General features: G+C 38.5%; 1 protein-coding gene across 4 annotated transcripts in view; it reads left to right on the top strand.

Moving 5' to 3' along the window:
• Positions 1 to 4605: 4605 nt before the first annotated feature.
• Positions 4606 to 13148, top strand: part of SHPRH (SNF2 histone linker PHD RING helicase) — an 82825-nt gene continuing 74282 nt past the window's right edge. For 2 of the 4 annotated variants that reach the window (XM_017503246.2, XM_017503244.2), the window contains exon 1: positions 4607 to 4855. The gene's annotated coding sequence lies outside the window, so the exon portion shown is untranslated. Of the gene's footprint in view, positions 4856 to 4888; positions 5113 to 13148 lie in introns of those variants that run through there. The other 2 variants (XR_001817706.2, XM_017503245.2) reach the window with 2 other exon arrangements.

Below are 13148 nucleotides of genomic sequence, written 5' to 3'. Positions count from 1 at the left end.
TATTGCAGGTCTCTGTCTCTGTATTGGTTTCACTGAAGTTACCTCAGATGGTTGGATGGTATGGTTAATTAAAAAAAAATGAACTCCCAGGAGCTCATAGTCAACATGGGGGTGCTACGGCATAAGAATGGAATTAGGCAGGATGCGCAGGCTCACGCCTGCAAACCCAACACTTTGGGCTCTAGGAGGCTGAGGCAGGCAGATCACTGGAGGTTGGGAGTTTGAGACCAGCTTGACCAACATGGTGAAAACCCATCTCTGCTAAAAAATATAAAAATTAGCTGGGTATGGTAGCACATGCCTGTAAGCCCAACTAGCTATTCAGGAGGCTGAGGCAGGAGAATCACTTGAACCGGGGAGTGGGGTGGGGAGAGAGATTGCAGTGAGCCAAGATTGAGCCACTGCTCTCCAGCCTGGGAGACTGAGCGAGACTCTGTCCCAAAAAACAAACAAACAAACAAACATAATTAGTCATTATATACTACTACTGTGTGGTATTTAAGAGTTTATTTAAAGGCATAATGAGGAGTTAAGAAATTCAACAGAGCTTAAAGGAAATGGAATACAGATCTAATTTTGTCATTGTCCCAAGGTGACCTAAACAACACACAAATGCTGAAGTCTGAGCACGGTGCTGCCTTGCTAGTAGATGGAAGCTTTGGAAAGGCTCTTCATTTCCTAGCAAGCATCATTTTATGTTAACACTATTATGAATAAGGTTTCTTGAGGTCTTAGATTCATTTTGAAAGTGCTATCCACTATTTTTGTACTTCAAAATGGCAGACCCTTGAAATACTCAAAGAATATTTTCCTTGTAGATTTTTAAACTGCATAATAAATACTACTCAGTCATAAGCATTATCGGTCATCTACAATATTCCTATTCCTTAATGCCTAAGACCATACTGACAAGATTAACTGAAAAAAAAGAAAAAACATGCCTTAGGGGAAAAAGTAACAGTTGGGTATGGACGGTGAGGAGGAATTGGGATGGTGGGAAAGAGGGCCTGTGATACAGATTATATTATCTTCATTGATAAACACTGAATGCACTCTCCCATCTTTCCTTACCAGCAGATTCACCTTCAACCTTCTTGCTTTTACCTAATTTAAATCGTTGCTTTATTCACACCTAAAACAGATATAGTCATAGGTTCATGTTCAATGCAGCATTTTGTGTACAGACTACAAATTCTGCTTTACAAGTTATGGGAGGCAGAAGGAACACTGCTTGAGTTTTTGGTTTGCAAGTTGAGCTTGCAGCAGGGGAGACGGAACAAACTTTGGACTTTGAAACCAATCCAACTTGTAAATCATCAAGGAAAAATGAAATTGAAAATTAAAAATTAAATCTATCCAGGTCTAGCCTAGGAAAAAGCTGTAAAGTTCCAAAAATGAAGATTTGTGTTCAGTTCACGCACATCCTGTCCCCAATATTCTGTCCTGCTCATTCTCCTGGAAAGCATGTCCAACCCTTGGTAACACTTTTTGTTTAGCTGATTTGATATCACTCCCCTCAGCATAGCTGATCACCCCTAGTAACACCAATTTTCCAAGACCATGTTTCTTCTTTCCATTCTTTTTTTTCCTACTACTACACACATTTTAACAGTGGTTTTGGACATTGTAATTCATTCCAGAATAGTGATTTTGATCCTAATATTTTCATTTTGTCAGGAGAAGGGAAAGCAGTCCCAAGACAAGTTGGTAGTAGGAACTGGCAACAAGGAGTCATCTTTGGGAATCCCCAATCATACTGGGTGGCCACCTACTTTGCTTCCAAGGAGCAGGCAAAGTTAAGTAGAATATGGAATACATTTCTCTAGGTATTTTCTTAATGATCTATTGAGGAGAACACAGTGTTGATACTGAATGATCCTTATTGTTGATACTGTATACAAGCCTTGTGTCAATAAGTAATGACACACCTCTTGACTTCAGTTTGCCCATGGTTACTTAGTAAGGTTGATGACCAAGCTGTTTATTTTTATTTGACAGACAACACAATTTAGTAATAAGAGGCAATAGCCTAGATAGAAGAATCAAGAGTGTTAGGTATTCTTGTTCTCTTACAGCTAAATTGTGGCAAATTACCAAACTTCTGAGTCTCAGATTGCTCTCCCGTAATGTGGAAATTTAAAAAGCCTCTTACTAGTCTAGGAGTCAAATGGAAAAATAAACACAAAAGGGCTTTAGCAAAATATAAAATTCTTCACTGATAAATCATCATTTATCCTGTTTCTGTCCCCAAAGAGAGTTAAATTTGCATTAACTCCTCTACTCCCTCTCAACTAGTCCTCCTCCTTGGAACAACTTAAAATATTCATTTTGTAAAATAGATGCCCCAGTTAGGGGGTATGGCTAGAATAAAGCCACCGTCCCCAAAAGAAAATGAAGCTATAGCTAAAGTTAGTGAGATCACATAAGGAAGACAGTGGTCTGACTGCTCTCATATCATAGTTTCAAGAAGGAGCCGATGAACTGAGTTGCGCGAACACTGAATTGCTCACTGGCAAGATGCACAGTGTCCAATCAGTCCATTCTGATTTGCAGAATGTCATTAGATCACTAGCACCTAATAGGTGGATGAACTCAGTGTACTCAGGGGTGAACAGGTGTCTCACAGCTGGGAGCTGCCAGAGGGCCAAGGTGCAATCATGAAACATGTTTTCTGAAATTAGCTCTGATGATTCTAATATTGAAAATATTATTCCATAGAGAAATTTTTCAAAGAATATGCAGAGCGTTTGGTAAATACAAAATTGAACATTGGAAAATTTAAAAGAATTTTGTTTCATTATAATCACTGAATGGTAGTGTACAGAATTCCATCTCTACGGTTGGAAATTGCATCTCTGTACAACAGACAACTGGATCTGAAGTTTAATCTCTTGCATGGATATTACCATGATTATGTATAGAAATTACTCCAATCAAGGTGAACAAAGCTGAAATGATGCTGTGTTTTTTTGTTTATTTGTTTGTTTTGTTTTGTTTTTGGCTGAGTCTTGCTCTGTTGCCCAGGCTGGAGTGCAGTGGTGCAGTCTTGGCTCACTGCAACCTCTGCCTCCCAGGTTCAAGAAATTCTCTTGCCTCAGCCTCCCAAGTAGCTGGGACTACAGGTGCATGCTGCCAGGCTTGGCTAATTTTTTTGAATTTTTTTAGTAGAGGCGGGGTTTCACCATGTCGCCCAGGCTGGTCGGTCACAAACTCCTAAACTCAGGCAATCAGCCCACCTTGGCCTCCCAGGATGCTGGGATTACAGGCGTCAGTCACTGTGCCTGGCCTGCTGTGCTTATTTTTAAAAATTTCTGTCTAGCATTAGTTGGATAGACTCGGCCAAACTTTGAACCCAATTCTCTTCTCCAATGATGAGAGGTGACATAAAACTATCAAAGATAACCTTATGCAGCACAATATATGATTATAAACAAGTTGAAACTTACACTTCCAGAAGCAGCATTACATCATCCTGTATTTGATAAAATGATCAGTTTGCCAAGGAAGGAGGACCCTACACACCAATGTTCCAGCATTAGCACTACTTTTCTTAGCTTGTGTCATAAATCCTGTAGTAAAGTAACTGATTTCCATCTATAGGCATACCTTGGAGATATCACAGGTTTTGTTCCAGACTACCACAATAAAGCAAATATTGCAATAAAGCAAGTCCCAGGGTATTTTTTGGTTTCCCAGTGTATATAAAACTCACACTGACACAACACTATAGTGTATTAAGTGTGCAATAGCATTACATCTTAAAAATATATATATACCTTAACTTTAAATATTTTATTGCTAAAAAATGCTAACACTTTAGCCTGAGACTTAATCTTCTTCCTGGTGAAGGCCTCCACAACAGAAATGCTGCTATTAGGCACTATCTGAGTGCCCAATGTTTCTTTAGGGTTATTTCACAGGCTCCTGACCCTGAAGCCTCTGAGTTATTCCAATGTTAAGCTCACTTCTGTGAAAAAGAGGTGAGGAAAAAAGACCAATAGTGGAAGGCCAGCTCCAACGCAACAAATATATTTAAGTTTCTCTCATCTTAGAATATTTATTGACATTTTCCTTTAAAGTCTATTTTTAGGTGAGAGCAGCTTTATTCGTACCTACTTAGTGGCTGCTTTCTAGCAGTAAAGTAGATGCTTTTGCAGAATTCTATTCTTCCTTTTTTTTTTTAAATCGCCCAGGTTGGAGTGTAGAGGCGCGATTTCGGCTTACTGCAACCTCTGCCTCAGCCTCCCGAATAGCTGGGACTACAGACGCGCACCACCGGCTAACTTTTGTATTTTTACTAGAGACGGGGTTTCACTCTCTTGGCCAGGCTGGTCTGGAACTCCTGACCTCAGGCTATCCGCCCGCCTCGGCCTCCCAAAGTGCTGGGATTACAAGCGTGAGTCACCACGCCGCTGCCCTGCCTTTTTATTAAAGCTACAAAGCACACACAGCCTTCGCTTCAGGGGAGCCCCGCCCCCTACTTCGGGCATCCAGCCAATGCTGTATTTTCTAATGGCGTGAGGCAGAGCTATCGCGAGACTCCGCTGTATTCTTAGCAGGTTTTTAACAGTGTGGACTTGCGCAGAAGAGACTCATGAAGCCAGAGCAGGAGAAAGGGGCGGGCTCCTCGACGCGCGCATTCGCCTTGACCCCACGCTACTGCGCGCGCCCGGCAGCCAGGCGCTGTGGTTTCTGGGTCTCCCCGGGAATCCCTACACGATCCCACAGAAAGCTCTCCTGCCGACCTCAAGCGTATCTTCTGTGGGTGGCAAATGCGTGCCTGTGATCTGTGGAGTCTGTAGAGGAGCGCAGGCCTGGTGCAAAGAGACTCAAGAGGCTCGAAGAACCCGCTAGGGTAGGCGCTTGGGTGATGGAGGGTCAGGGGTCAGAAGTCGGGAGGGAGGCAGTCTCTGGCCTTCCGGACCAGGGAGAGAGGACTCTGGTTGTCCTGGAGCCCGGGAAGCTCAAGGACTGCGAGGGAGTCGCAGCGCGAGTCTTCCCCACCCCTTCTCGATCCCGGACGAGCGAGCACCGGACCACCACGGCTCTCCCGGGATAAAGTGGAGCAGTGGGAAAGGAGGCTGTGCTTCTCCCCCTGTATCGGGGCCTGAGGTGTGTCTCGAGCGCCCACACTTTAGGATCCGGTGTCCGTCGTCGCTCTTTCCGGCCTCGCGGTCGCTTGTTTGCTGGGCCTCCTGGGAGGGATCCGGCGCTGAGAGCCCCGCTCAGTCTCCGGGAGCCGCTTGTGGGTCTTTAGGAAGATAACTGAATGGGTATACTGTGCGCAGCAGATCTGCCCCCCGCTCCCCGCCCGCCAGGCTGGAACTGGACCGCCGCCTCCCCTCTTTATGCACGGCATTGTGTTAGTAAATGGGGAGACCGAGGCTTCTCGGTGCGACTCGGAGTTCTCCGTTACCTTTGGAGCCAGATTAATCACATTCGAATCGTTCAAATTCAGAGCCTCCTTGCACATTGTACAGTGTGACTGGCAGTTGCTAGGTTTAGGAACGAAAGTAGGGTGTTATTGATGATTGATGGTCACTGTATAATAAATACAGTATTATTAAATAATGACCAGGAAGCTTGTATCCTTTTCCCAAGTAGTTTGACATTAGCACGAGATAGAAGTCAGAGATGTGGGATGCCTTCCAACTTTTACTTAAGGAACTTGGGGCTTTATCTGAACAAAATAAGATGCTATTAAAGTCATTACTGTTATTTTAAATTATTCCAGTAGACATTAGTAGGAATGATGAAACTCTCTTGAATAGAAACGATCCATAATATCTGTATTATCACCCAAAAATCTATTGGTTTGTGATTAATAAACATGCTAGAGACGGAGGTCCTGAGCAGTGTTGTAATAGTTATGTCTGTGCTCGTTAACCTGCACTTTCTGGAGCTTTGAGGGACCAGTTAACCAGTAAGCTGGTAGTTGAGAATAAAGTAATTTACTTTTGAGAGATGCTCCTATATATCCTCTTCATACACCAAAAAGGAACTGGACTTGTAGAATTATTAAAACAAAGCTTTTATTATTAAGAGTTTAGGCTAGTAAGATTTAGAGGAAACAATTTGCTGATGAAAAGCTTCTTATAAGGGCGTTTTTCAAGTTTATGTAACTAACATATTTTAGCATTCAGTAGATGAAAATACTCTCACCTTGCTGGAATTTCTGCAGAAAAGGAAAAGATTGTGTTCATCCTGGGTCATTAAGAGCTTCCTAGTACTTAGTAAGGAGTGGGCTTCGCTTCCATAAAACAACCCTTTGGACAGGAATATGGCAAGTGTATAATCCCTTTTGCCCTTGATAGCCTGAACCGAGGTATACCATGGATTTGTTGTAATTCAGGGTTTGTATGTATCTTTTAAAGACGAAGTAATATTTTGGAGGGAAAAATGTGAATTTAAAGTTTGTTATTCATTTGTTGGATTGTCTTAGTAATTTAACATTTTACATTTATTTTTCTAGGATTCCCTCCTTGTTTTCTGTTAAAAGATACAGTTCAGTCAGGTTTCCCTGCCTCATTCTAGTATTTCATTAGATTTCATTTTTCTCTGAAATATGAAAGTATAGTTTCATGTTACCTATAGTCTTCTCCAAAAAGAAATGTGAGTAAAGTACCATTAGGTCCTCAAAAGGAGGGAATATATCCATGGAGTTAGAGATCTTTGTTTCACCCTTTTAGTATGTCTTTACTTCCTAGCACTGCCTGCTAGGAAGGTCATTGGGAGTACAACATTAGGAGTACAACACTAAATGTGAAACTACTCTTGCCCATCTTTCAAAGTGAGCGCTATAACAGTTGGATGGAGGAGAGAGAGGCCCTTAACTCAGCTTCTCTAGTCATGGAAGGCTTTCCAGGGAAGACTGGGATGGAGACAGGCATAAAAGCAGTTCAAGCAAAAGGCTTTTATATTTAAATACAGGATAATAAAAGTGTGGTCCATGTATAAAACTTCACGTAATCATGTTCTACCCAAACACTGCTAATTAAGGAGGAAGAAGTAGTTGTGATTGCTCAGGTATGAAGAAAGCTAGACGAATATGGGAATTTCTTCTAGTACAGAGTTTCACCAGTACTTGACTTACTAGTGGCCAAATAGCATTTTAGTCCTAAGTATTTTTGACCAAATACTATTTTCTTTCGTTCAAGAAGTTAACTCGGAATATTTTCTTGAGTCAACCAAAACCAGGAGCTTTTTGTTTGTTGATTTTTTGATTATGAATGTTTACTCAGTTAAGAACTGGACAAAGGGAGAACATTGCTAGAAATTCTGGTATTTACTTGTCTGCAATTTATCAGTATCATTGATAAGTACCTTGAGGCACTAGTATTGGAAGAATCAGGTTGAAAGAAAACATCTGAAGGAATGTGCAAATTATAATGGTGTACATAATTTAAAAGATACTAGATGGATTTTACCAGAAAACAGAACAAATAGTTGAAGTAATGTTTTCTGTTTTGGTAATATGTCCGTTACAAAAATTATTCTAAGAAACATGGCACATATTCTCACATTCCATTGGCTAGGACTGGTCACGGAACCATACTAAGCTGGGCAGCCATTTCTCAACTACTCTATACTTTGAAAGGAAAGAAGTGGATTTTAGTAGGCAGCTGGTTATCCATAACAAGGTTTTTCAAATGTGGCTGCACACTGGAATTTTTTAGGGATTATGAAAAGTAAAGGGGTAGTGCCTGTGTCCTTCCCCAAGACATTCTGATTTAGTCGACTAGGCATCAGGATTTTTTTTAAGTTCCCCTGGTGATTCTAATATGCAGTCAAATTTGAGAAGCACTGATCTGTGGTCCCCCATTTTGCCACATTAAAGTTTGGTTATTGTAAAATGTAGTTTGGAGCAAGAGTCCCCAAACCCTGGGCGACTGGTGCCAGTCCATGGCCTGTTAGAACCAGGATGCACTACAGGAGGTGAGCTGTGAGCAAGCGATTATCACCTGAGCTCTGCCTCCTGCCAGATCAACAGTCAGTAGATTATCATAAGAGCATGAACCCTCCTGTGAACTGCATATACGCAGGATCTAGGTTGCCTGCTTCTTATTAANACCTCCTGTCTGATCAGGGGTCATTAGATTTTCATAGGAATGCAAACCCTATTGTGAACTGTGCATGCAAGGGATCTAGGTTACATGCTTCTTATTAAAATCTATTGCCTGATGATCTAAGACGATTTCATCCCTAAACCACCCCCTCCACCTCCTACTTTTCTCCTCCAGTCCATCGAAAAATTATCTTCCATGAAACCCGTTTATGGTCCCAAAAAGGTTGGGAACTGCTGGTTTAGAGTATCCTCAGGATGATGATATTTAGCAACTACCATCTGAATACAGGCCAAATTTCTGGTACTGCACAATTGTATTTAAATTACTTCTAACCACAATCCTGCTATCATCCCCATTTTAAAGATGAGAAAACTGGCACAGAAGACTGGATAACTATTCCAGTGCCACACAGTTAGCAAATGCCAAAGCTGGAATTAGAATGAATTTAAGACTTAAAAGTGTTGCATTCTCATCTGTAAGCCACATTGCTTTGCAAATGTGAGACTGCTAGACAGTTGTTTTTTGGGTTTTCAGAGTTCATGATTCCACAGTAACTAATATTATTATTATTCCACAATAATTAATATTATTATGATATTATTATGGTTAGTGTGAAACGTTGTGTAACTGGCTTAATTCCCTCCCTCCACCCCCTTTATGCCTCCACCTCCCATATCCATGTTCTTTGCCATCTGCAGTTTCACCCAGTAAAGAAGTGTAGTATAATTCTCCACTACTTGACATTGGGTCCATGGATTTGACTTGTTTTGGTCACTGTGGCACCATTGTGGTTTTTAAGCACTTCGAAACTACTTGTGTGATTGGATTTGCACTAATACACCTCAACCATTGCCATAAAGAACATTCCTAGGTTACTTTGCTGATCCAAGTAGTGGGGATAAGAACTACATTAAGCAGAGCCAAACTGCTCTTCCAGAAACCTAGCCTAGATCAGCCCCTTTCAGCTAATGTGCAGATGTGTGAGAATAATTGATTATGATTGCTGTATCAAGGCACTGAGCTCTGGAGTAGTGTGTTATACAGCATGTTGGGTGGCAATAGTTAACTGATAAGCTGGTATAGCCGAACTTTTTAAAGTTCTATCAGAGTAACCCACTTTCAGTATTCCATCTTGTGCTTTGAGGAGAGCTGGACAAACATAAACACTTAGGAAATTAAGAACTTTCTATAATATTCCTCCAAGATAAGATAGGATAACACACTTTAAAGGTAGGTAACCATATACAAGGATCGATTTTAATCCATCACCTGCACATTGATAAGTGAAGTACTGGCTAAGGGAATAGAATTCTCATGATGGACTTAAGCACTGTTTGACATATAGACTTTTTGCAATTATGTGAATGTTCTGTATTTGTACTGTCCAGTACAGTAGCCACCAGTCACATAAGGCCGTTGAGCACTTGAAGTGGGGCAAGTGAGACCGAAGAGCTGAGTTTATAATAACATTTAATTTTATTTATAGTCACACATCACTTAATGATAAGGATATGTTATGAGGCAAGTTTGTTGTATGAACATCTTAGAGTATACTTACACAAACCTAGATGGTACTGCCAGCCTACTACACACCTAGACTCTGTGGTACAGCCTACTGCTCCTAAGCTACAAACCTGTGCAGTTTATTACTGTACTAGATACTGTAGGCAGTTGTCACACAGTAGTATTTGTATATTTAAACAAATACTATATATTTAAACCATATCTAAATATAGAAAAGGTACAGTAAAGGTATGGTATAGAAGACTTATCATGAATGCTGCTTTTAACACTGAAAGTTGCTCTCAGTGAGTCAGTGAGTGTGGAGGCCTAGGACATTACTGTACACTTTTGTAGACTTTGTAAACACTACACAGTTAGGCTATGGCTAAATTTACTAAAAAATAAAGTAATGAACTATGATGTTACAATGGCTGTGATGTCACTAGTCCATAGGAATTTTTCAGCTCCCTTGTGGAACCACTATAATATTTGGTCCCTTATCAACCAAAATGCTGCTATGCAATGCATAACTGTCTTTAAAATTAAGTAGCCATATGCAGCTAGTAACTACCTTATTGGACTTGCTTTGGCCAATAGTAGATAGAAACTACTTCCTTGGATCTGCCAAGGAAAGCTTCCTTCAAATCACAGGGCTACCTTGTTCCTAAATAAAGGTTCAGTCATCAAGGAAGGGGAGGATAGATCTTAGGCAGGTAAATAATATTTTAGTTTCTTTTATGGTTGTTAGTCTATTCATGTTTTCTTTCTAGGGCCAGTTTTGTTCATTTGTATTTTGTTAACAAATTACTCATTTTATCTAGATTTTTCAGGTTTATTAGAATAAAGTTATACTTCATATTAAAATTTATAAATCATGCATCTACTTTTTGTTTTTGCTCTTTAAATCAACTTTAAGATGTAATTTATATATTAAAAAATTCAACAATTTAAAGTATGTAATTTGATGAGTTTTGACAGGTATATACTATGCAATCATATGTTGAACATTTCTGTTACCCCAAAGCCTACCTTCCAGCTTCTTTGCTCTCAGTCACCTCTTTCTACTTCCTTGCCCCGGTAACCACTAATCGCTTTCTGCAATTAGTTTTTTGCCATCTCTAGAATTTCATGTAAATGAAATCATATAGTATATAGTCTTTCACATCTGGCTTCCTTCAGTTTAGCATAATGCTCTAACAGTTCATGTCATTTTATAGAAGTCTGTTTCTTTTTTACCACAGAATAGTATTCCATTTGTGTGACTATGCCGCAATTTGTCCATTCACTAGTTGCTGGACATTTGGATTTTCTTCCAGTTTGGGACTTTTGATAGTAAAGTTGTTAACATTTAAGTTTTAGGGTTTTGTGGATTTATGTTTTGACTTCTCTTGGATAAATACCTAACAGAGGGATTACTAGGCTGCATAGTAAGTTATATTTAATTTTATTAGAAACTCATAAGCTTTTCCAAAGTGACTATACTGTGTTCAAATGGTTCAGTTCTGCTTGAGCCATACTCAGTGTTTTAAATTTGTGACTATTCTAATATAGTGGGCATCTCATTGTGATTTTTGGGTTGAATTTGCATTGCTTTAATGACTGATGGCGGTGAAAATATTTTCATATGCTTATTTTACACTTATAGGTCATCTTTGATGAAATGTCTGTTCAAAATTTTTGACTATTTTTTAATTAAGTGTCTTAATCAGATACTTGATTTACTAATATTTTCTCCCATCTATGACTTACTGTCTTATTTTGATGACAGTATCTTTGGAAGAACCAAAATATTTAATTTTGATGAAACTTAATGTATCATTTTCTTACATAGTCTGTGGTTTTTGTTTCCTGTTTAAAATTTTTTGTGACTTTTTTTGGTCTAATCCAATGTCATTTAGATTTTCTCCTCTGTTTTCTTTGAGAAGTTTGGTAGTTTTAACTTTTATAGTTTATTACCTAGTTTTAGTTAATTCTTATATTTTATGAGGTAAAGCTTCATTTTATTGCATATTGATATCCATTTACTAAAAGGATACCTTTCTCATTGACTGCCTCTGAACTTCTTTCAGAAATCAATTGACCATATGTTTGTGGGTCCACTACAGGAGTTTATTGTGTTCCATTAACACAATAAACCATTTTTTCCTTTTTTTTTTTTTTTTTTCATTCATGCAGTGTTTTATTCACTCAAGAGTACAGGATCAGACACTGTGCCTAACTCAATTGGTTTTAAACAACAACAGAAAGTAGAGCACTGAAATTGTACCTCTGACTATAGTAAAGAACTTACCCTCTCACATAAACAAGCAGAAAAAGGAAGAAATATGTCTGTCTACACTATTACTATGCTATTTTTATTTTGTTTGACATATGTCTTGGAATCAGTGTAAATCATTCAACTTTATTTTTCTTTTCTAAAATTATATTGACTTTTCTGTGTCGTAGGCGTTTTTGTATAAATTTTAACATCAGGTTGTCAGTTTCTACAAAAGAAACCTGTTGGAATTTTGAATGGGATTACTTTTCTATAGGTCAGTACCAAGAAATTGACATCTGAACATTTTGAGTCTTCCAGTCCATAAACATAGAACATTGTATAGATCTGTGATTATGCTGTTTTCTGTATTTTTGTGTATGCTTGAAAATTTTCACAATAAAAATATAGTCAGTTATCTTTTAGAGAAATTTAAAAGTCCAGAAAAAGTTTATTATATTTATACACATATTTTTCATTTTTGCTTTTGATTTCCTTGTGTGGATCCAGATTTCCATCTGATGTCATATTTCTTCTACCCAAGAACTTCTTGTAACATTTCTTAGATTATAGGTATACAGGTGATAAGTGCTTTTGGCCTTTGTTTGTCTTTTTTCACCTTCATTTTTGAAAGATGTTTTGCTGAGTTTAGAACTGTAGGGTGGGAGAAGTGTCTAAACCAGAGAAATATGGCAAATCTGAAGAGAAGTCCTCACTTTTCAGTAATTCAGTTACAGCGTACCTTAGATTGATTGTCCTTGTGTTTGCCCTCGTTGGGTTTCATTGAGCTTCTTGTTTTTCTGGGTTGATGGTTTTTATAGAATTTGGAAAATTTTCATGCATGATTTTTTCAAAAAGTATTTTGCATCCTTTCCCTGCTTTTCTGCTAAGATTCCACTTTTATGCATGTTTGACTCCTTGACATTGTCCAGTAGGTTTCTCATGTTGTGTTTATTGTTTTTTCAGTCTTTGTTGATCTCAACTTCATTTTTGACAGTTTCTTTTGTTTCTGTTGTTTCCACTATTTAAGCTTATTCTGCTCCTTTTTTTTTTTTTTTTTTTTTTTTTTTTTTTTTTTTTTTTTTTTTTTTTTTTTTTTTTTTTCTTTTTAAATTTTATAGGGGTCACTCGTATATCTATCATTTCTCTTTGTCACGTTCATGTTTTCCTCTACCTTCTTGAACATATTGAGAATATTTATGGTAGCTGTTTGATTGTTTCTGCTAATTATATCATCTGTGTCATTTCTAGGGCTTTTTGATTTTTTTTCTCCTTGTCATGGGTCTTATTTTTCTGTTTTATTTTCATTTTTTTTTTTTTTTTTT

The sequence above is a fragment of the Cebus imitator genome, unplaced genomic scaffold, assembly GCF_001604975.1.
Source record: "Cebus imitator isolate Cc_AM_T3 unplaced genomic scaffold, Cebus_imitator-1.0 Scaffold307, whole genome shotgun sequence".
In the NCBI taxonomy this organism is placed as follows: domain Eukaryota; kingdom Metazoa; phylum Chordata; class Mammalia; order Primates; family Cebidae; genus Cebus; species Cebus imitator.
The sequence above is the reverse complement of the archived record's forward strand: the minus strand, read 5'-3'. Positions and strand labels throughout refer to the sequence as shown.